Below are 24,664 nucleotides of genomic sequence, written 5' to 3' on the forward strand. Positions count from 1 at the left end.
ACGAGGGAGGAGCGAGAAGGAGGGCGAGCCTCGCCCACCGAGGCCCCTCCCCGCGGCGGGTGAGGAGGCCTCGGGGCGCCCGCCGCGGGCAGGACCCGTGGTGTGGTGAGTTGGCTGGCTGCGGCGCGCCGTCGTCGCAGCTAGGGCGTTCCTCGGGCGACACACGCACACGCAGGCGCCGCCGCGGACGACCGGAGGAGCGGGCCCCACCGCCACCCCGGGCCCGAGACAGCGCCGCTGCTGCGCGCTCCACCCGCGTTCACGTGACACCCCTTTGACCCCCCACCGGTCAAGCCCAGCGCAACCCGTTGTGGCCGCCGCGAGCAGGCGCTCGGACCCCGACCAACGACAACGGCCGCCGGCCCAGGGCCGCCGACCACGCACGCCATGCGCGCCTGGATTCCCATGGACGCTGCCGCACCGTCGCACCAGGCGTCTTCGCGAGCCTTCATGGACAACAGGGTGAGCCGATGACCTGTCAGTGTGCGTGTGTGTTAGCATCGTCTCCACGCCCGCCGGTGAACGCACGTGCTGGCTGGTACAACCCGCGTTTTGGTATTTGTTTCATCCTTCGCGCACCGGCTGCGCTTCTCGGGGACAGCCGTCGTCGCTTGGATTTTTTTTTCTCGCTGTCTCGGCCATGACATTGAATACGGGTGCGCACTTCCTCTCTGCCCGCAGTAGGGAAATGAGCGTGAAAGCGGTGACATCGCTCACAAACGCATGCTGGCATGTTCTTTGTACTCTTCCTGCATGCTACACCCTCCGTGTCCTTGCTTGACGACGCTATGCAAGACTAAGACCGCTCATAGCAGCAGCAGTGTGCAGCTGTCACACTCGCCCTCTACTTTCATTTGCTTTTTCGTTTCCCCAAAACGCATGCTTGGTATTTTTACTCTTGAAAACAATGCCGTCAGACCTTCGCTGCGCATGCACCCTTCAACAACTGACCGACATTCCACGTGACGTTTTGTGTATGTTTATGCGTAAATATGCCTCAGTTTGCTTCACGCACTCTACGCACAACGTTTTCGACGTTGCCTAGTTTAACGAAGGATTGGCGTTGTGGTCTCTTTGCGCGCTTATTAGGATGGAGGGTATCGAAATAAAGCACTGCCATTACAAAAATTAAGGCTATGTGTCGGTGTTTTTCAACTTCGCTCGGTACGGAACCAGTGTGAAGACGCTTTTTTGTTTGCTTTCATCTCTTTCTTTTTTCTTTCGCTCTTTTTGTTTACCGCCAAGCGCATACTCCGAGCACGGACTGATAGCATAGCAGTCGACCCTGACTGCTTCGTTGTTTTTTTTCTTCACCTTTCATTGGCATACGAATCAACACTTGATTTCATAACTTCCGGTCTTGATCTGCGTCGTCTAGTTCGTCCTTTTCGTTACATCATGGCGTACCAAAACACATGTTTCGGTTTCTTAACCATTTCTGTAACAATGGGAGCCTTGTTCCGTTTCACCAGGCGTATTGTGTACACCGCTAGCGAGCTTCAGGCATCTTTTTCCTGCAGTATACCACTTAGCTCATCTTGTTATTTTACTAGATTCTGAAGTTATTTTTATTTGCATGCGTTTGTCGAAGCTTGGCCCTGCGACATGTTCGGGTCTCAGGGAAGCTTCGGCAATGCGCGTGCTCGAATGCATTTTTAACACTCTCACTTGTTCTGCTCTTCTACCAGCACGCACTTCCTCTTTTTACGTGTGTGCATGTGCGTTTCGACAGGACCCTGTACATGCGTGAAGTGGAACTTCATATTGCCAGAATCACTCTAATCATCCAGAACAAGAGTTGACCTTTCATATTATGCAGCATATAACGATAGAGAGTCATGTCTCTCCAACGTTCCTTTTCCTCCAATATTTTCATATTTCCGGCGTGGAGTTCTTGTTCCGATGCTAAGGTTTTCTGGCCTAAGCCTTGGCATCTTTCCGACGAACCGTTCAACGCTGTAGTCGCTTTACACACGCGCACCCGTGCTCAGCGTAACTTCGCATCAACGCTGTTTAGAGGCCTCGGATACCGTACCTCTGTCTGTTTCCTTTTTTTTTCTTGTCTGCCTACTCGCAAGACGTGCTCTCCTACAACAACCAAGCACTGCTAAGCACAGTCTCTCTCTCTCTCTCTCTCTCTCTCTATATATATATATATATATATATATATATATATATATATATATATATATATATATATATATATATTTATTTATCTATCTATTTATCTATCTATCTATCTTAGTGAGTTTTTGTGTGCACGCAGTCATTTAAATTTACAGCACATCGACTGACCAACATAAATACAAACTTGCACTTCTGTCGCTGCTATACCCAACCTCCGGTATTTTACACAATTATATAAATAGTGAGGTGTTCACAAGCTCAGTATACCTGTGTTGAGAGGACTATTGTAGCTAATGCACCTCCCTCTTGTGGCTGCTGACAGCGACGCCCAAGGCGTTGTCGCCTTTTTTCATTCTTTAGCCTGCGCAAGCATTCCGCAGTCTGCTTTTTCAGGCAAGTAATTCGTAAGGACGAAGCCAGCATCGCTGGCCCTGTACTGCTCGACAGCAGTGTGCATGCAGTGCGCGTCCTTCACAACCATGGCGCCCATGCGTGCAGCCGACCAGAAAGAGTTCTCTTAAGATAGGAAGTCGAAACAGATTTCAAACTAACTCCTCGTGTGCTTTCAGCTCATTCTGGAATACTGGTTAAGAATGTGACATTCTCGTAAGGCTGAAGACATAAATTAGTAGTGCACATTAAACTAGTACATTAAATATAGCGCACCATCAAGTTCTCGATTCATTATGTATGTTCGCTGTGTTCCGTGCTCCCAAAGCTTTGATGGTTGGGGATACCACGTACTGTATTTCATGCGAAAAGCATTTCTCTATAGCTGCCTCCCCGTCATATGGACTGAGATCGGATGACGTAACCCACCAATGATGACACACAAGCGCGCGTGCGTGAGTGACGTCACCACAGTCCTGGTGTACACCGCGGGTGTATAAAAATAGTTCCTAGCTGGTCCTGGCCGTACGAAGCGATACCACGTGAACCTGAATTCTACGTAGTAATGCCAAGTAATGGCATTTTCCAGTCGAGTCCAGTACATTCACCTCGCAGTTTCGGGCGTATTGCGCCGTGGACAACTTCAAGCGATCCTAGTTCAGCAGTCTCGCTTCGCAGCGCGCCACTATTCGCACTATGCAGGCTCCTCCTCATCGGCACTGCAACCCTTCCTCCGTCTCCCTATGTATCTGTTTGCCGCATGAACGGTTGCCCCGCCGTGGTGGTCTAGTGGCTAAGGTACTTGACTGCTGACCCGCAGGTCGCGGGTTCGAATCCCGGCTGCGGCGGCTGCGTTTCCGATGGAGGCGGAAACATTGTAGGCCCGTGTGCTCAGATTTGGGTGCACGTTAGAGAACCCCAGGTGGTCGAAATTTTTTCCGGAGCCCTCCACTACGGCGTCTCTCATAATCATATGGTGGTTTTGGGACGTTAAACCCCACATGTCTATCAATCATGAACAGTTGGCCGTGATGTCACGTCTGGCGCGACCGAGTGGTTGCGCGCAGTGTCCAGGCAGGCGGGCTGGTGGCGGAGGAGCAGTATACATGATTTTATTTTTGACTTACGGGCGCCGCCGTCTTGGGTTGGTTAGGGATTGTGTTGCCGGTTTCCAATGTTGTATTATGAAATGAGTGAGGTCATGAAACATTTATTCTACCAGCCTAAGCGTTTTCGTGCGTCCGTGTTCACCGTAGCACTGTTTGTGTATTTGGTGCGGCTAGAAAACTGCAACATTATCAGCCCAAGATGGCGATGCTGGAACGCATTCGGAAAATGGTGTATAGGCGCACAGCTGTGCCACTGGTTGTACGCAACGCACGGTGACGTCATCGCGGCGCGGAAATTTTTGTTCGTATTGGACAAATTACGGCCGGCTTAAACATATCTACTGTTAAATGTTCCGTCGAGTGTTAGTATAAGCAATAATTATTCTTCAAATTGGTATAATCTTATGAATCTCAGTCATGCTACACGCAGTGTATCATATTCTGCGATACGCTCTCTTGTAAACGTAAGTTTAAAAACCATGCCATCTGCAAAAACAAAACGGAAGAACCCTTACTTTTTTTTTTTTCACGCATTACCCCAGAAAAGTTCGACTGTGAAATACACCTGAAGTTGTTGAACATTTTTGTATGTAGGCATATTATTTGTACGTTCCAGTAAGATTACGGACTTCATGCCAAAAAACTAACTTTTTTTTTCACAGTTTGAGGTCTCCAAACTTTAATTGCTGTTGTACACGCGAATCTGGACTGTGCATGAGTTGAAAATTTTTGGCCGCGTGAATTTTTGAAGTCGTCTGAAAACAACCCGTGCTAAAGGAGGAGCTTCATGGTAAATATGTGCCGCGCAGGAAGCCTTCTAACTCAGCTAATTTTCAACGGGTGTCGATAAACGAGTGCTTCCCATGTAGCAGTTTCAAACGACGCCGGCTGTCGATCTTGTCATAAGACATGCGAGAAATAGAAATAATCAAAATAGCAAAGCTCACACTGCCATACAGCACGATCATTCGTGGTGAGTGCTCAAGATACGAGCCAATTAACGTGAGGCTGCGCTGCTTACGCAATACGAATTCGTTCGCCACCTCCCATTTTATGAGTTCAGCGTGTAATAGCTGAACTCCCGGTAGCCATGCCGTGCGGGAGAGCCGCGTGACCTGATCAGGAACGTCGTGCATGATTTGATTGAAAAAATGGACGTCGCTCTCGAGTCTGGTTCTGGCAGCAGTGACGCTGTCAAAATGGTGAGAACCGTGAAAGCAGCATGGCGCAGCTATATGTTACTGGCCGCCACGTGACATAGCCCAAAAACTGACACTGGCAAAATGGGAATACTTATGCGACGACATGCAAAGCCTTCTCTTTCACTAGAGTTTATGGTGGTGGTATGACGTCATACGCGACGTTTCTGTTCTGGTCGCGTCACTCCCCCGCATGTGACGGTGACCGAAACTTACGCTATTGCGCTGTTCATTGTATGGAAACGCGCAACGGCGTGACCGTGAGAGACGCCGGTTGATGTGACTATATTGACAGTGTGTCGGGTTCGGTGCGAACAAAAACAATTTTGACCAACCAACATCGGAATATTAGACCAGATACTTTTTTTGTAATCACTTGTGTATTTCTCTAACAGTTCCACGCCGAGTTGGGGTACTGCAGCCTCGAGAGACCCGGTGGCATCAAAATTAGGGAAACACGAAAGCTTGTTTATGTTTACCGAATGTCTTTGTTACCAACTAGCCACCTATGTACTCCGTGTTCGAAAAATGCGCGAGGTAGTCACGCTTTCTTTTTCTTAGCGTCGTTCTAGGCCTCCCTTAAATAGGTTCACATTGCTTGCCCCCTTCGAGTGCTGATGCAAAATGTAAAGTACTAATACTCGTGATAAGCTACGGATAACACGTACGGAGCAGGTTCAGTGCACGCGGGATGACGTAATAGTGTTACAGAACGAGTGCTCATGTCCAATCACCTTGCGTCGTTCTGTTTCTATTGTTGAACGCTTTGAATATATATTTCATCAATGCATTTTGTTTACCGATAAAGACGTTTTCGTATTTCTTTGGAAACAGTGAAATTTCGGTTTTGCAACATGCTAAATGCGTCTGCGCACCTTCGTCATTCATGAAAAAAAAACTGCTGAAAGAAAATACGTGCGCTTCCAGTATATACACTCATGCGGATTGATACAAAGCGGAGCTTTTCACTGTGGTGGTTGTTCGAAAAACTGGCAGCCTAGATGACCAGCAGTGCATATACCCTTTATAGCTACAATCAGAAAATGGACAAAAAAGCACTTTTCAGCGTGTTCTACGGAGCATGTTAGATGTGTCGTTAAGGTCGGCTTTACAAAACGTGGCGTCTTGTTTCTGAAAGGTATACCCGCACCATGTATCTACAATAATATTATCTTCTTCCACGAATAGAAGGTTTCGTGACTTCTATCTTGGAAGATGCGATTTTCTTTATCGTTCAGTCTGTAGTATCTCTTCTCGAACGTATGAGGCCAATTTTATAGGCACTGTAACGGCGCAAGACTTCTGCAACTTTACCGTTCTTCGCTATCGCTGTGTTTCGCTTTATGTGCTCAAAAAATGTTTTCGTTCTATCTGGCTCCGTTGCGTTGTTGAGCAATATGAGATCATCGCTTGACTGTACTTGAAATTAGTACTAAAAACTCGATTGATGATTGATTGATATGTGGAGTTTAACGTCCCAGAACCACCATATTATTATGAGAGACGCCGTAGTGCGGAGGGCTTCGGAAATTTCGACCACCTGGGGTTCTTTAACGTGCACCCTAGTACTTAAAAAACTCACGATGTTGCTCAAAGTTCAATTTTTGTGTCGTGATCTCTCGATCTAACCAGCGGCTCCAAATGTTCGCGAGACTTTATACGACTGCATTGCGTGATACGAGCTATCCGTCTAGTTGGCGCGGCGTCGCAACGCAGGTTCGATTTTCCAGAGTCCTAGTACGAGTGCGAAACCACTGAGTCAAATTACCGTAATGAAATATCGACCGAATGAGGCGACTCTGTGGTTACGCCAAATATGAAAAAAGAAAATGTCATACAAAAAAAGCCCGAAAGTTAATTCTGTGTAATGAAGTGCCACTCACCGCTACGATTTATAAATAATGAAACCAGTGTGCTGCAACACGTTAAAATTGTTCATACTAGTAAATTCACTCTATTTCATTTATGAAAAAAACAATAATGAGAGGAGAGATGTAACTCAGCCAGTTACGAATAATAATTTCGAAATGTGGCATTACAGCACGAATTTGCCACCGAAGTGCAAAGCATGAAAGTGATCCAATAACCAAGCACACAGGGGCGAACCGCTAATTAGAGAAGTGAATTGAGCTTCCAGGTAAGTATTGAAATGAAAATGACACTGATGAATGTCCTAGGCGGCCACTGCTAACAAGTGCAACATACGCATACGAGTGTCACGTAGGGGTGGAACCAGGTGAACTAAACCCACCTTTTGTATTTGGCGTATTTCTAAATATGAGCAGAGAGCCCTTTGATTTTTTTCTAAACACTTTGTTGTAATGACTGACTGCCAGTTTTTGCAGCGAAGCTGCATACGACTATAGGCGAAATCAAAATTCACCCGTCCTATGTGCGCAAAAGCTCCTACCATGTATGTGCCAGAGAAAGTGGACAAGCCCCACACTCACCCCACTGGTCCATTAAAATGAATGAAGGAAATAAGTGTAAATTTGAGGGCTCATTTTCATTTGTTAGACACAATATTAAGGAGAACTAACATACAATGATGACAAGGAAAGTGCAGGAAATGTTCTTAGTAGTAATTCTAAGTAAAGGGGACCAAAAGATAATTGGCCGCTGGCAGGTACCAATCCTGCTACCTTCGAATAACGCATCCGACGCTCTGCCAAGTGAGTTACAGTGGTGGTCATGGTAGTGTCAGTCAGCGCCGCTGGCAGCCATGATGGCGAAGTATAGGGGATACGACCACTATAACATCTCCTGTATTTTCTTGGCATAACCGTCTGTTGTGGTTCTCTTAAATATTGTGTCTAACATTAAAAAAGAGCCATCTTGTGGACGGCCCATATTTCTGACGTGTATGATAAATCGTGCACTTATGTGGAACAGCAAAATGCCCCATAGAGCCAATAAATAAGCACCGAACTCTGAAATTTCAGATGCTGAAATTTTTCGGTATCTTCTCTCTCTTATTTCTTGGGAGGTGGGGGTGGAGTCTTCTGCTCTTGATGCACATGCGACACGGCATTATTCTGTGCCACCACCGCTGCTCCAGCAGTGCGGTCGTGCACCGAGCATCTTGTAGTGACCAAGTATTTCAAAGTGAGCTTCGCCGCAAATCAAGGTATTATGCGGTGAAGAATACCAAGAAACAAAAGGAATCACCGTCACTGGACCTTGTGTACAGAACGACTGCAAAAAAATCGCCTTCTTTGTTTTTTTGCTTCAAGTGCGGAATATACTTTAGGGGTCCGGGACGTCGTATGGTTTCGTATGCTGCCGTACGCTGTAATCGTATGTTGTCCTCGTCGACTGGCGTAACGCGGGCAAAATCGCATACGATGTATAGCCAGCTGTAGTATGGTTGCTTGCTTGCTTGTTCCTTTTTTTTTTTTTTTTGTGGCTCTCACCCACTAAGGGGGATTGGCCAAGAAGCCGGTGGTTAATGCAAGTAAATGCCTATAGATTTTGTAGATTAGGAGAATATGAATAATGTGTTTTGACTGTGAAATTAATTTGGCGCAATGTTAAAAAAAAGAAAAAAAAAGAAAAAAGGGGGGGGGGAGAAATAATAGAATTTGTTAAATATCTGTGGTGGAATCGTTATATGAAATTCTCCTGAAAGTTGAATCATTGCAGTGTATCAGCTAAATAGTAAGTGGTAGTGTGACTAGTAAAATTCGAGAGCTGATGGCTGACTCAGCAAGGTAACCTTCTTGTGTTATATATGAAATCGCAGAGAGCCCCGCAGATGTTCCTGTCGCTATGTCCCAATGAAATGGCCCCAAAAGACAAAATATTGGGAGTATTAAGTGATATTCCTAATTTTCTGAATAAAATTTCGAAGCAGTTTTTTCTTTGATTTTTGAATCGGTGACATGTGATAAGAAAATGGTCGATATGTTCAGGTTCGTTACAGCTTGAGCACAGAGGGGATGGCACCAGACCAGACCTGTTTAAGTAGAAATTAAGAGGTGGTACACGGCAACGTAATTTTGTTACCAAGACTTCCAATTTACGCGTGGGACACCATTTATTATTCCATGTGAAGTGCAGGTGCGAGAAATCTGGATTCGGTATCATGGTTTTTGATGAGTCTTCAAGAAGGGAAAGTTTTCTAAACCTCGCTGCTGTTACATAAGCTGTAGGAGGCATGATTGGCACAATCGGAAGATCAAGAGATGTTCGCGCAAGTTTGTCAGCCATCTCGTTTATAAATATACTACGATGGCCTGGCACCCATATCATTCGCACTAGACGGATGTTTGCTGGGATTAATGATTTAAAAGTCTCTAGTACTGCTGATGTCGACGACGATGATAAGAATGAACACACAGAATACGAGTCAGTCACTATCACAGCTGTCGAATGAGTCACAGGAAGTTTACGAATAGCTAGTATAACGGCCGTTAATTCCGCTTCAAATATTGGTGTATAATCTGGGAGGCGTAATGAAAATGACCAGAATAATGAGAGAGAAAAAATACCCACACCTGCCTTCTCGCCACTCATAGATGCATCCGTTGCAATTACTGTATTAGTACCTAATTGAGACAGGTGTTGTCCTAATAAACCAATCAAATATTTAGAGGGCAAGTGTTTAGCGTTCATGGGAAAGATATCGTCAAATTCTATTTGCACTTGGCCGATTGGTTTGACAGATGGTGTGATCTCGAATATATTAACATTTAAAGCATCTAGAAGTGTTTGAACAAATAGCACTTGGGGTTTATATACACGGGACCAATGCTCATTGAAAAAGACACCAGGCTCGGCAAAGAATACAAATTGTCGCCTTCTTAAAGTGGATTCAGAAAATTTTAAATAGGTGTTTACTGTTAAAATACGAAATCTGCAAGCAAGGGTGGGTATCCGAGCTTCTTGATACAAAACATTGTTAGCTGTGAATTTTGGCACACCTAAACAACTACGTAGGGCTTCCCGCTCTAAGAGAATGAGGGGGTTTATTTTGTATGCTGGTCCACCAGAGAATAGTACACATCCAAATTCAAGAATCTGAGCGTGCGCTTGCACCAAATAGAAGTCTTCTTCATCTTGTTCTTCGAGCGTCTTGATTATGATATTAATTGCGGAAATTACTATACTGTGGCTAGGAAACCATGTGGCACAAATCAAGTATTAAACTCAAAGAGTAAGCAAGCGATAAATAGAGACAGAGAGAAATAAAAAATGAGAAAGGAACAGATATAAACAGAAAAAAAAACCCACACGGACAAAATTCGAAAGAAGAACTGGAACGAGAGGAAGAAAACGAGAAAACCGAAGCGAAACAATGACGGCTACAGAGCTCCACGCTTCTTTTAGGCCTCGCATGCCGAGCCTAAAGGGAGAAGCTACTTTTTTTCTTTTTCTTACTGGGCTTCGCGGACCATCATATGACTCGGAAGCACTGACGGCTACTAACATGGGTAACTGTTGAAACATTTTACACGATGCCTGTCTTGGCTACAACAGCAACAACAACAACAACAATGATAAATAGCAGTATTAAAAGTAATAGGTTATTATTATTATTATTATTATTATTATTATTATTATTATTATTATTATTATTATTATTATTATTATTATTATTATTATTATTATTATTATTATTATTATTATTATTATTATTATTATTATCAGGGCTCACGTATACGCAAGGTTCTTTGGGGCGCGGACTCTAAAACTCTCTAATATCTTCGTCTCGCCGTCGACCGCACATTCTTGGAAAAAAGTCACGACAGCAAGGTCAAACGTGAAACAGATTGGAGGCGCCTTTTTTTTTTTTTTTTTGGTCACGAGGACTTGACGAAGCATACCCGATGGCTAAAGTGGATCGGCTGACTTTGGCTAAAATAGGTCCAGAGTTTGACTCATCTGCGTTGGAAAATTTTCTTTTCAGTCAGTGTTTCAATTGGTGATTGACCAGTCTTGATTAGAAGTTTTTCTTTCTTTTAATGATACCTCAGTCAAAATTGTCAGGACTCGCCTTATCGCTACACAATCGGCAAACTCATTCATTAACACATTCATTAACATTAACACATTTTCAAAATACTCGTTCTTTTCTCGAACCATAAACAACTGGAACTGCCTACCTCAATTGTTAACCGGCTCTGTAGAGGCACTTGAGCGTATTTAACCATGACCTATGTTTTTGTATCTTTTGTATATGATGTATCTTTTTATTGTTCTTGCTGTTTTACACCACCTGTGTGCAATGTTATGATCTTGCCCCTCGTCTGGGGCTCTTAAATGGGCCTGCTGTATTTTGTAAATAAATGAATAAATAAACAACGTCGGTGAACATTGTTTCTGCGTCACGACATCACCGAAATCTCAACGACGTGGTGTTGGCATTCCGTGACAGACTGCCTTTTACTTATTCAAAATGCCTTTACTTATTCTTTTTACAAATGCATTTCACTTATGCAAAAGTGTTAGATCACCTTATTCCAGCAAGGGGTCCACAAATGCATTTATTTTTCTTGCTCGACTTAAGCACGCGTCAAGAATATTGCACTGTTGCGAAAATAAAACGCCGTTGTGAAACACTCAGTAAAAACAAAACACAAAATCCTGATAGGCTCGAGAGCTCAGTGCTGACATTGTTCACGTTATTTAAAGAAGTAAGTCGCGAAGAGTATACATCGCCTGTCCGAAGAGTATTGAAGGGGGTGAGGAAGCCATCAAATCCTTCCATAATAATTGCGAAAACGCATGAAGTTGAAAAAATCAGCCGATCCCAGGTACTTCGGGAATCGTGTTATGCGAAGCATGCGGAGAGAAGATGACCATGTTGCATTCTTTTTTTTTTTTTGAGCGACACCTTATGAAATGGCGCTAATTGTATGATGTGTTACACGCAGACATATGTTGAATAATACATATGTTTATATAACCAGTTGTTTGCACTTGCGCAACGATGCCAACAGGAACATAAGTATTAAACACCAAAAGCGATAAGCTAATATGGAGCGCTGGTGCTCGCGAGGATGGTAGGTCTGGACACTGCTACATAAATCAACTTCAGTGTACGGCACGCAACAACAATATATATGACGGCTGTATCGAAGGAGTCAATATGTAATGTTTATAAAATTGGACAGCCAGCACTGCAACCACAGTTGACGTTTCACGAACCTTAGTGTTTTTTGAAATGTAGTTCCAAGACCTGGCGTCGGTCTGTGGTAAAGTACTTGATTGCCACGCAGAATGCTGGGGTTCGGACCCTTGCATTTATAATTTGAACTCTTCGGATCAACGCCTCCGATGTCAGCATTTCAAATTCCCCATGTGTGTTCTCGCCGTTCCTAGGTAGATGCTAAGTGTCTAATACCTGTGGCTTGTGCTTCAGATGATCATTTCTGCGGCACATACCCGCCCTTGGGTATGTCGGACTGTCTGGCGGAAAGTAAACGTTTGATGACGTACGCGACATTATTGTGACATTGTTCATGTCTTGACCAGCGCGCCATATTCGTCAAACCATCTTACCCTCCCACACAAATTTTGGTTCACGCCAAGTTAATGAGGCAATCACGAGAGCACCGAGACGTAAGAGGATAGATAGATAGATAGATAGATAGATAGATAGATAGATAGATAGATAGATAGATAGATAGATAGATAGATAGATAGATAGATAGATAGATAGATAGATAGATAGATAGATAGATAGATAGATAGATAGATAGACAGACAGACAGACAGGCAGGCAGGCAGGCAGGCAGGCAGGCAGGCAGGCAGGCAGGCAGGCAGGCAGGCAGGCAGACAGACAGACAGACAGACAGACAGACAGACAGACAGACAGACAGATAGATAGATAGATAGATAGATAGATAGATAGATAGATAGATAGATAGATAGATAGATAGATAGATAGATAGATAGATAGATAGATAGATAGATAGATAGATAGATAGATAGATAGATAGATAGATAGATAGATAGATAGATAGATAGATAGATAGATAGATAGATAGATAGATAGATAGATAGATAGATAGATAGATAGATAGATAGATAGATAGATAGATAGATAGATAGATAGATAGATAGATAGATAGATAGATAGATAGATAGATAGATAGATAGATGGATAGCACATACCCGCCGCCCACAGGTATGTGGCGCTGTCTGGCGGAAAGTGTTTGATGATATACGCGGCATGATTGTGATATTGTTCATGTCTTGAATAGCGTGCCATATTCGTCCATCTTACCCTCCCACACTAATTTTGGTTCACGCCAAGTTAAGGGGGTAATCACGAGAGCACCGAGACGTAAGCGGCTAGATAGGTAGCACATACCCGCCCGCAGGTATGTGGCGCTGTCTGGCGGAAAGTGTTTGACGACATACGCGACATGATTGTTACATTGTTCATGTCTAATAAATGCTTCGCGTTTGAAATCAATTGAAGTCTGGCGGTTGTCCTGTCTCTTTCTCTGGTCTCCTTCGACTTGTTCGCTGCCAACGTCACAGTCCTTCAAAGCATTGAAAGGCTCTGGTAATATCGAAGTATGGATAGCATTTCGCCTCCATCGAAATGCGCAGGTCGTTGCCAGGATTTGATCCCGCAGCGTTTTGGTCATCTGTCACGCACCATCACCACTGGAGCCCCGCCGCGGTGGTCTAGTGGCTGAGGTACTCGTCGCTGACCCACAGGTCGCGGGATCGAATCCCGGCTGTGGCCGTCGCATTTCCGATAGAGGCGGAAATGCTGTAGGCCCATGTGCTCAGATTTGGGTGCACGTTAAAAAACCCCAAGTGGTCGACATTTCCGGAGGCCTCCACTACGGCGTCTTTCATAATCATATGGTGGTTTTGGGACGTTAAAACCCCACGTATCAATCAATCATCACCACTGGACTACCGCAACGGGTAGAAAACGTTTTCGACTTCACTAAAAACTACCCGTTCCCAGTTTTTAGATTGCCAGTACCAACCATTACCAGTATTTTTTTTTTTTTTTTGCTGGAAGCCTTTCATTCTTTCGACGACTCATTGATATTGCTCCCGGTAGAGCTTCTTTCTAGACTTTCCACAGACAGAGAAAAAATTGTTTTTTTTTCTTCTCTTTCTTTTTTAACTGACAAATCACGTGGGTGGGTGTCCCCACTGAGCGCACGCCGCAGTCCTTCGTCTCGGAAAAGTTATTTTCGAAGATAAGTTTTTCACAGACACCGTCGAACTCAGAGATTAAGTCTGGCCGTCTCCCAGAAGCACAATGCACGAGGTGTTGTGTCGGATCAACAGCGCCTTTCCTCGGAATGCGCCATCATGGGATCGGCAAGCGCACAAAGTGTACGCCTGTCTTTCTTTCGAAACGCTTTTCTCGCAAGCGAGTCTTACTTTTGGTATGGTCGGTGAACTCCGCAGCAGCCAGCATACAGCGTCGGTCGTAGCTAAATCTGTGACCATACTACACTAACAGACTCGTTATCGTTTCTTCTCCGTAGCTGTGGTCAGGCGCAGTTAGTGCTTTGAGTACGTTACTCGTTAGCCTTTGTTCTTAATTCTTATCAATACAATCCTCCAGATTGACTTTCTTGGGTGGTGTCCCTTCATTTCGTCCGTGGCCTAAAACAAATGTTCGACGCTGCTTTCTGCAAGTTTTTTTTTTTTTTTAAGCTGCGTGCTCCAATGGTGCCGCGACATTCCTCGAGGGGCGACGTGCACGGTGAAAGGAAACAGTTAAGCGACTGCTGATTGATTGCCTTTCTACGAGGCACGCATCATTTCACGAGACCACGCCCGGCGACGCGGTTGATACAATTGTGAGAGTATTCTGTGAGAATGGGCTCTTCGTTTCTCTGCGCTCTGGTTGGGGAAAGTGGAGAGCCGGCAGACTGCTGCTCATCGCCATCGCCGGTTTTTATAGTTCCTTCGAATCGTCTTGGAATCGTGCACTAAACTTTTACATAACGCCTCCCATGGAGACAACGGCAACAAATGACATTGACTAACTCAAGGGTATAAATAGAATATGCTTAGCTGTCAAGGCTAATCAACACTTTAGAAAGTCAGTGACATAAGCAATTATGACGTCAAAGAGCTATAGATGAGAGCAGAAGCAAAAGGAAGCAGCATAAAAGTAATAGAAGAAAACTGCCCACTAAAAGGTCATGCAACGCTTTTCCAAATAATCATCGAATGGCTTCTTTAAAGGAGTTCATTGCGTCATAAATCAACTGCCGGAAATTTTTTTTAGAATCCATCAAGTGCGAGGGGAGTTAGAGGTCTCATGTTTTAAGCGTTTTCTCTCTCCTTTACCAGCGAACTCGCTGAAAAGTATATACGGGAGCTGAAGTTTGCGGAGCGATGACAATGCCGCGCCTGGCCCTGGCGGCGAGCTCAGGAAAACTTGAGGAGAGACGCGGGAGAGGTCGCAGGCGAGTCAGTGTGTGTCGCCGAAACGGGAGCGCCTGCCACACGCGCGCAACCTGCGTACGCGTTCAGCAGTTGGTGCGGGGAACTAGGCGCCGTGCTGTCAGCTTGGCGACGGCACGGCGCCCGCTGTGAGAAGTTACCCGCGATTGAAGAAGCGCCCCCACGGAAGCGTCGGCGTGGTCCCAAGTATTGTTGTGTTGTGGGCTTCCACGGCAATGCAGACAACACCAAGAGGCGCTCGCCACGGGTAAAGCTGTATCAGTTTTCCAGCAAGTCACAGCCGGCGAACACAGCTGCGTTCGCGAAAGATAGAGCAAGCATGACACGCGAGCCGGGGAGAAAAAAAAAACGAGGCGAGCACAACTTGACTTGCTGTGGTTAAACTTCAGCTTGCTGCTTCGCGCCGACGTCAGCGGGTCATGCGCCCACGGCACGGAGGACATGACTCTAAAACTTCTCGGACATTTTTTGTCATGACCGTATAACTTTTGTTTTTATTTTTTAGCACGCCGCAAACATTTGCACATGACAGTGCACGGCTGCTACTGCTAGATACCACATCAAAACAACAATTACATTGTTTTCATAAACGTCAACACAGCACATCGATACAGTACGCGGCTTTATGTCGGCAGAATGATACCTCGAGGCATACGTCGTACACAGTATCATCACGGAGGACCCGAGAAATGCATTTCGCAGTGACTCGGGTGTCCTCGTTTTCCGTCGTCTGCTCCACATAATAAACTTGACTAACGAGCTTTACTCATTTTGTTAGATTCGCTTCTCGAAAGTGCTTGTCCAGCTCAGAGATATTTATGAAGCCGCACTGCAGGTGGTACATTGTGAGGTGACTCAAACGCTGGGCGCGCTCTCTGCACGAGCACGTAAGCGAGAGGCAGCGCGTTGGCGGGAAGGTAAAACGCGCAATATACATGCCAGATTTCTACTTTTTCTACTAAAGATGGCGTTGCAGCTCCACCATGCGTTGCTTTGGCTTCCTATAGAAGAAAAGTGGGCAAGAAACTACGACCTTTCGTCAGTGCGCGTTATTACCTTGAACACTTTCTTTCGTTTTTTTTTTCTTTTCATCACGTGCGACTTATTTTCAGCGGTGATCACGAGCGCGTGAACGAGCATGTGGCGGCATCCCCGGGCAGCCGCGGTAACTATGCAGCTCACTATGCTCAAATCAGCCAATGGCCGTGGACTCTGGGTTTATGGCGCCGTCATTTCGGTTTATGGCATCATTTGTCGACAAAAGAGGCAGCGATTTCTAGCCGACTTTGAACATTTATTGTAAATTTTAGATAATTCGCGCTGCGTTTTTTTTTTTTTCGCGCTCATGTGTTCTCGGGAGCCTCGACTACCGATGAGTTACGTTTACTAAGCTCAAAAAGTGTTGCGCAGTCCTTTTTAAGGGCCGCAATGCATTAGCTTAAAGATAAGCAGTGCCTAGTTATTAGCGATATCAGTGACACAGTGAAGGTAGTGTCAACCTTCTACTCAGAACTGCACCGTCTACTGATAAGTCATCGCTCCTAAAACGAAGTCAAAGCGCAACGAGACACGTGAGCTTGAGTTTTAGTTCATTCAACCACGCGACCAGTACATCAAAACACAATGATTGATTGATATGTGGGGTTTAACGTCCCAAAACCACCATATGATTATGAGAGCTGCCGTAGTGGAGGGCTCCGGAAATTTTGACCACCTGGGATTCTTTAACGTGCACCCAAATCTGAACACACGGGCCTACAACATTTCCGCCTCCATCGGAAATGCAGCCGCCGCAGCCGGGAATCGAACCCGCGACCTGTGGGTCAGCAGCCGAGTACCTTAGCCACTAGACCACCGCGGCGGGGCATCAAAACACAATGTATACGTTGGTTCAGTGCAAAGGGGAAAAACTGCATGTCACAGCTTTACCGGCTCATTTACCCAGAAAAAAATGAAATTACAAAATTACAGAAAAAAACAGGTAGCGGAAAGCGACAATACAAAAAGAACAGGCATGTAGCCCATGACAGCAAATAATAAAATAACTCTGAAATACATACAAAAATATTCATTACAAATAAATGTATGAATGAATGACCCTAAGTAATCATTACAGAAATCATCCAACATTCATGAACACAATCAGCTCATACAATTTAGCATGTCTGTCTTAGACAATATATGTAGATTATCAATTGTTAATTTCCATTCGTCCATCGCACTTGAAAGACAGTAACGTAGAGTTTCAAATCCATAGTTAGTGCAATGACATGGTACATGATACTTAAGTTTCATTGCGAAGCTATTGACCAGATTATAAAAGCCATAGGAGGCGTGCCATACAGAAAATCGGCCTTAGAAGACGGTATAAATATTTAGTTATTCGAAAATGGTGCATGGTGGTTTTTATATTACATACGTTATGAGACGCCCTCCACTTAATGTGTCGAAACTCGAAGTGTGGCACTGAGCTGGGAAATGCAAACATTTTATTGGTTTACAAGAAGGGAGATCTTAGAATTCTGAAGTTCTTATCTATATCAACTTTCTTTCAGTATTATAATAGCTCCCTACGGAGGTAACTTAGAATGGTATAATAGAAACGTGAGACTTCCACTGACCTGAAGAGCAGGCCGGCTTCAGGGAGGGGTTCTCTACAAGGAGTCATAGCCACGTGATCAATCGGGTATTATATATATCTACAAACCTCATGATGTAGCTTTCATAAACCACAAAAGACATTGCATTCGGATATTCGTCTTGCAGTCGTTATCTACGAAGATGTACTTGAAGCAGACGCATGTACAAATATCTTAGCTAACATGACCCCACGTGCTACTATACATAGGTGTGGCTAATACTCTCAATGGCCCAGTTTTCAAGAAAGGAAAGGCGGGCAAGCCAATTCACGGTTACTGTTGTGGAACGAAGAAGAGCTAAAGGGTGCAAACTTTTTGTGGAGTATACATCTTAGTCTTTAATTGAGAGATAAGCAGCATTTTTTTCGTGAAGGGGTAAATTTAGGCAGCCTATATACACCATGTCCATACGGAACTCTGCAGACAAGTAGAATGACTGTGAGAAGAAGCACTTTGTTCCGCATATGACACAGAGAACGTGTGAATACAAACTATCCAGCCCCAATATTTTCTTCACTGCATGCTATCGTGTAATATCTGCGTCCTACCCACACGCTCCATGGCACGTGACATTATGTTTGTCATGATGTTATCCTTTTTTTTTTTCAAAGGTTTCATGGCAAATATTTTAATGTCTGAAAACCCCGCTACATATAGTTGTGAGGGACGCTTTAACATTTCTTTAACATGCTCCTAAATCGAAACACATAGCCCTCGAGCATTTCACCTGCTTCAAAGTGTGGCCACGGGATTCGATCCCGCGACCTTCGGGTCAGCAGTCGAGCCTCATAACCACTAGATTATCATGACGGATTTTTCTTTTCGTATATTAAGGCATGGGGTGAGCAATGACGCAAGATCCGTTACACGTTTTGACCGGAAGTTGGCGGGACTGGCAAAACGCTTGCTCTGCAAAAAGGAAAGAAAGAAGAACAAAAGAAAAAGAGAGAGAGGGGGGCTGCAAGGAAAACAGCTGGCTTCGTACGGAAGACGACCAGCGAAGCAAGCCAAGTTTGCGCTGCTGTGAATAAGAGGAAAAAAAGCACAAAAAATTTCTTCCGTTTCTCGCGGATGCTGCGTGAGCAAGCAGCGGTGCGCATCGGCGTTTCTGCTAGCGGCCGCCGGCGACTTGCGTTTCTGAGCGAGCCTTTCACGGTTGGCCAACGTGCCGTTTTAAGAACCTCGCGATATAAGCACCCGCTCGTTTCAGTAAGCCATCTGCAGAGCGCGCAACTAGGTGAACGAGTAGAAAAAGGTAAGAGAAATAAAGGGTCTGTGAGGAACAGGAATACATTGAGAAGGACACCTTAAGAGCGATATTTATCGTCTTCGTCAAGAGAAGTTCGAAAAAGAAAACGATTTTTCGTGCACGGCAGAGAAACAAAGAGAGGGGTGAGGAATGGTCTGGTACTGTTGGGACGTCAACTCGTGGACCAAGCGGAGCAACTTGGAAAGACGGGATACTTGTAGTGCGCTGAAGTATGGAATAAACGCTGTACACATTCGATATTTTCAGGCCTTCCGCGCCCAAAACTTAGGGACGCAATCTTCCAGGCATTCAAGAGAATCCCAAACTCGTGCACATTCAGAACGCAGCAATATAGCACTTTGAAGGCACAAACACTCCTCGTGTTTGTGCACTCAAACACTTATTATTTGTGAAATAGCTCGGAAATAGGGTACATATGGTTTGAAAATAGTTGCCCATGTTGGTGACTTCCTGACCACATAGTCTTTTGCTTGTCTAACCTTGTGTGGAGCCAGAAGGGCTCAGCCCCATCACATTTCTCCATAGACTCATGGAAGCTTGAGGGTCGGCGCCGTAACTGCGAATCCTTAAAAGCTTGACTGTCGGCAGGATTTTGTCTTGGAATGTGCAAGCCCATGTTGCAAGGGGGGGGGGGGGGGGGCGATGCTGGAGTTTGGTGCAAGTGCTGGTGTGGTTTGAGGGGGAGTAGCTGCCCCTTTTGCACCCCCCTGCTTACGCCCAAGGTTGAGGGTTTCAGGGCCGTGGCTTCCAGGCGCCTTGCATACGTAAGCAGTTGTGTTACTTTGTGCTCTAAATAAGTGCGGCTGGGAGTGCGAATGAACGCAAGAGCGTAGTAGCCATTGCGTTACTTTGTATTCTGAATGAGTTCGGCTATGAGTACGAAGGAATGCAAGAGTGCGACACGTACCCAAGCCGCTTCCGGTCCCTGCAGCTCTAAAGCTCTATTTAACAAGACACCTGCCAGTCATTACAGCTGACAGCGTGAGCAACGCGGGAAAAAGAAGATATATAGAGAAGGCAACGCCCATCTCAACTGAATGCACGCAAAAATAGAATGCAAGCCCAAACCTGTCGATGGGTATATGGCATCGGTCCAACAATATATATATATATATATATATATATATATATATATATATATATATATATATATATATATATATATATATATATATATATATGTATATATATATCAATGAATCAATCAATGTCTTTATAACTAACTTATTGACTTAACCAAGATTAACTAGTATGCCTTCCTATCCATAATTGGGCAGCACACAAAAAGAAACACACAAGACAATGAAACAGAACAAGCACTGGTCCAACAACTGAAGATATATATATATATATATATATATATATATATATATATATATATATATATATATATATATATATATATATATATATATATATATATATATATATATATATATACATGCGCTAGCTAGCAGGTGCCGCTAATATTTCCTGTGAATGATGCACAGGCAAACCGTTCTAATCGTGTGTCGCACCGTCGAAGAAGCCTCTCACGCAGCAGATTGAAATAATTGTCGGGCGGACGGAAATCCTTGCAATACGAAAAGCCGCCAGCGCAAACACACGGAGCCCATAGCCAGCCGCGGCGAATTTCGCCACGCGCGAGCGTTATTTATTTTTCCATCGTCGCGCACAAGTTTTTTTTTTTTTCGTCTAAACACACGCGGGCAGGCACGAACCGCTCGATGATTTTATGCCGCTGTGTTTGCGCGAGTGATTGTGTGAATCACGACCGCTGAGTCACTGATTCAATCCGCGCGCGCTCGGATCCGGTCATTTATTCGGCTTTGGCCGCGACCCCGCGCCGCCTCACGACCGACCCTGCTCTGCATGCAAAACCGATTGGGCAGAAATTACGAGCAGGCTCCACCACTGCATGCATGCATCGAGGCGAGAGATTTTTTTTCTTCTTTCGGATATGCGCACGCGCGGCTGCATACACTTATCGGAGAGGCACAAAAGGTGTTCCTTCGCTCGGCGGTTCTCGATCAGCCCGGCGAGGAATATAAAATTACTGGCCGTGCCCGGTGGTGACTGAAGAAGAAACGATGGCTGATTTGAATATAGTTGTGCACGCCGCGGCAGCCTACCCGCATTATGTATCGCGCTTTCTGACGAGTGTACCGCTGCGATGGCCTCGATCCGTGCTCGGGTATCGCACTTCCGAGAAACGTGACTGAACGCGCCCCTGAAGTCGATCAATATTTCGGTTAGAGCGCTCGAGTGGCCGCGCCGTATACTTCGTTCTTCGATTTCATTCCTCGTTTTCCTTTGTTTTTATTTTCTTCTTGTGTGACGCACGTTTACAACAGCCGATCGTCTCATGTTACGTACGAGAACTCTCTGCGCAATTGGCATTAGCGCAGCGGGGGAGAAAAAAAATGCGAGGGACAACGATTAACTCCGTGCACGTATATATTTAGTACACTCCCATCGTTTGTCGCGAGGTGAAAGTGTTCGAGATGTAAAAATGTCCGAGTGATCGAATGCCCGTGGTCGGCATATTTGCAACACTCGATCGGAACGGGCATCGGCGTATAGCGCGCGTTTTCACAAGAGCCAGTATATCCCAGCTCCGTATTGCTCCTGGTGTATATGTATAACACCGCCTTGAAGAACTGTGTTTGCGTTACTTATGGCCAAGTTATGAGAACAAAATTGGAATACTCGGTAGCTTTATCTATCTCCTTAATCGGGAATGAGAATCTCGGGCACACGTCACAAAATTATCTCACGACGTGTGTACACGTTTAGAAGACTGTATACACTCGAGTGACGCTTTCGCGTACATACTTTCCCTGGCCGACAAATTTCCCGGCAATGGCAACTTCCACTCGAACGACGCGCAGCGTGTAAGTGTCGGTGTTTTCCGGAATATGATGCGAGATCAAGAGTGGGAAGAAGTGCATCACCACTCGGAAAGAATTTGTACCGCTAAGTGCGTGGAAATAACGATCGCCAAGCACGCAATGCTTTGAAAACGTCTCTATAACATAGGAGAAGATCTTGGGAGCGTGACCTAGTTTCACGTATACTTTAGCCCAGAAAGCCACACGAGCCCTTCTACAATTCTTGAGGACAACGTCACTGTGCGACCCCCAGTGAAACCTTAACTGTGTGTGCAATGTGCGTGTTTTGAAATGTGTGTCTCCTCCTCCTATCTCTCCTTTTCTCCCTCATTCCACTCTCCCCCGTTTAGGGTAGCAAACTGGACTTAGTACAGTTAACCTCTCTCCCTTTCTGATATTTTTTCTTCTCTCTCTCACTCTAACATTTCCTGCCGCAACGACGACGTGCCTTGTGCGCGGCGATGTCACGTGATCACATTTCTGTGACTTGTCCAAGTGTGTCATGTAGTTGCGATCCATCATAGGAACGGGTGTGCGCCACAAAAATCGTGTAGAATGCACTACTCGACGCCGATCCACTAAAATAAAGAAGGCAGCAGCTATATGGCCCAACAAATAGCCGATGACGCTATAGTGGAGCTGTAACACCCTTCAGCAACACCTTTTAGCCAGCGGTACAAGAATTGTCCTGCGGCTCGGAAAGAATGTGCTGCAGCGATCGCAGTGTTATTTCTTGTTTTTTTTTCTTCTGCCGTTCACGTTTAATATTCACGCTACGCACTCACGATAGTGTAATATTCCTAATCGCGAGTGTTATAGGGTTTCGGCCGTTGTTTTGTTTATTTGTTTGTTTGTTTGTTTGTTTGTTTGTTTGTTTGTTTGTTTGTTTGTTTGTTTGTTTGTTGCGAACACATATTGACAGTCAAGAAAGTTCGCTATTATGTGAATAGGCACATGGTCACCTATATAAAAGAAATATCGCGAACTGCTGAGTTGCACGTGGCCACAGAATTTCGGTTTTCTATTCGCCTCGTGGCTTAGCGGAGGAGATGACGTGAGATGTGGTGGTGTATACAAGAACAATGACTGTGGTGCACGATATGCGTGATATACGCATGCAGTGGCGTGAATGGCAGGGAAGGGGGTGGGGGGCGGGCTCAGAATTTGAAAATTTACAATTTCGCGCGTCATATTATATACGCAAACACATATACAAACGCACGCACGCACGTGCAAAAAGTATGACTGAAGCCCATTCCCCCCGAAAGAAATTTCAGGCTACGCTACTGCACGCACGGATAAAGCAGTTAGTTCCTTGAGTCCACGCTGTATGGTCTGTTTGCACTATATATCTTAAATATGACCATGTAGGGGCCAGTCAGTTCTTACGAGTGAAAGTGAACGTGGTTTCACGCAGCATGTAATGGAGCTTTATGCCTATTCTAAACAGAAGTCGCGAAGGGTGCTCCTCAGCGTCTCAGTCACCGCAATGAGTTCGGTGTAAAGGGCACCGTGGAGGAGGTTGATAATAAGAGGGCCGCGTCGATAACAACGGCGTCCAGCCTCCGCGGAATAGGCCGCCTCCGCCTATCGTGCGCCTCGGGCAACTGCGGTGGCGAGCGGTTTCGGGTCCCGCAGGTCTGAGCCCCACATACTCGGTCAGTGCGCGCGCCCACAGTTACGGTCCTCGCCTGGGAGAACGCGCGGTTTCAGCTCCCCTCGGTGAGGCCTCCGCGCTTCTAATTTTAAACGGCGCGCTCCGCTGCCGGGCCGCCCCAAAGATGTCGGTGTGGGGGGCTCGCGCGTGGCGCACCCGCGGCTATTTCGGGCAGCAGGACGCCCACCGCCGGGGCACTTCGCCGAAATCAAAGAGGCGCCTCCGATCGCTCCCGCAAGGAGGATGGTGGGTGGAAATAAAACACTGTGTCGCCATCTCGAGCGCGTGCATGTGCTTGGGCACCCAGTGTTTGTGTGGCGCGAGTCGCACTTGCAGTGGAGGAAGTGGGGATGGGATCGTCCCTGCCGTCGGGCTGCGAAAGATCCGCGCAGCACGACGCCGCTCTGTTTCACAACGTGAAAAGGGCAACTCGAGTGGTGACAACGTGCACTTCGCGGCGTCGTATACAAACCCGCGATAACCGAGCTTTAACTTGGGAAGAGCCCGGGTCGGGTATACCTCTCGTCTGACATCGTTGCGGCATGCAGCCTTTTACTTACATACACCACGATGTCGCATCTTCGAGCACTCACTTGAGAGCTGTGGTTCGTTCTAAAAACTGCTTAGAGCGTTTGCCGGTTGGCGGGTTATCTTTGGTGCTATGAGCCAGGCAACCACATGGGTTTGGGCTAATGTATATAGTGAAAGGTCGTATACAGTTGCTTGTTCTACCTATATATGTGCTGCTGTGAATTATCGGCACGAAAGTAATTGCGAGTGAATTTATTTATTTATTTATTTATTTATTTATTTATTTATTTATTTATTTATTTATTTATTTATTTATTTATTTATTTATTTGACAAGAATCTTTTACTACAACGAATAGCACGAAAATGGGACAGCGAAGCGTCTCGAGAAGTCGGTACCAGGATGCCGCAGGTGTTCTTCAAAAGCCGACGCGCATATCGATATATACCGGAC

At 45.4% G+C, this 24,664-nt stretch overlaps 1 protein-coding gene across 1 annotated transcript in view; it reads left to right on the plus strand.

The window, feature by feature from the left end:
* Positions 1 to 339: 339 nt before the first annotated feature.
* The window catches only part of Tet (Ten-Eleven Translocation (TET) family protein), a 270,293-nt gene continuing 245,968 nt past the window's right edge, over positions 340 to 24,664 (plus strand). The window contains exon 1 of the mRNA XM_075879612.1: positions 340 to 462. The gene's annotated coding sequence lies outside the window, so the exon portion shown is untranslated. The remainder of the gene's footprint in view (positions 463 to 24,664) is intronic.

This window comes from Rhipicephalus microplus, chromosome X, assembly GCF_043290135.1.
Source record: "Rhipicephalus microplus isolate Deutch F79 chromosome X, USDA_Rmic, whole genome shotgun sequence".
NCBI lineage: Eukaryota > Metazoa > Arthropoda > Arachnida > Ixodida > Ixodidae > Rhipicephalus > Rhipicephalus microplus.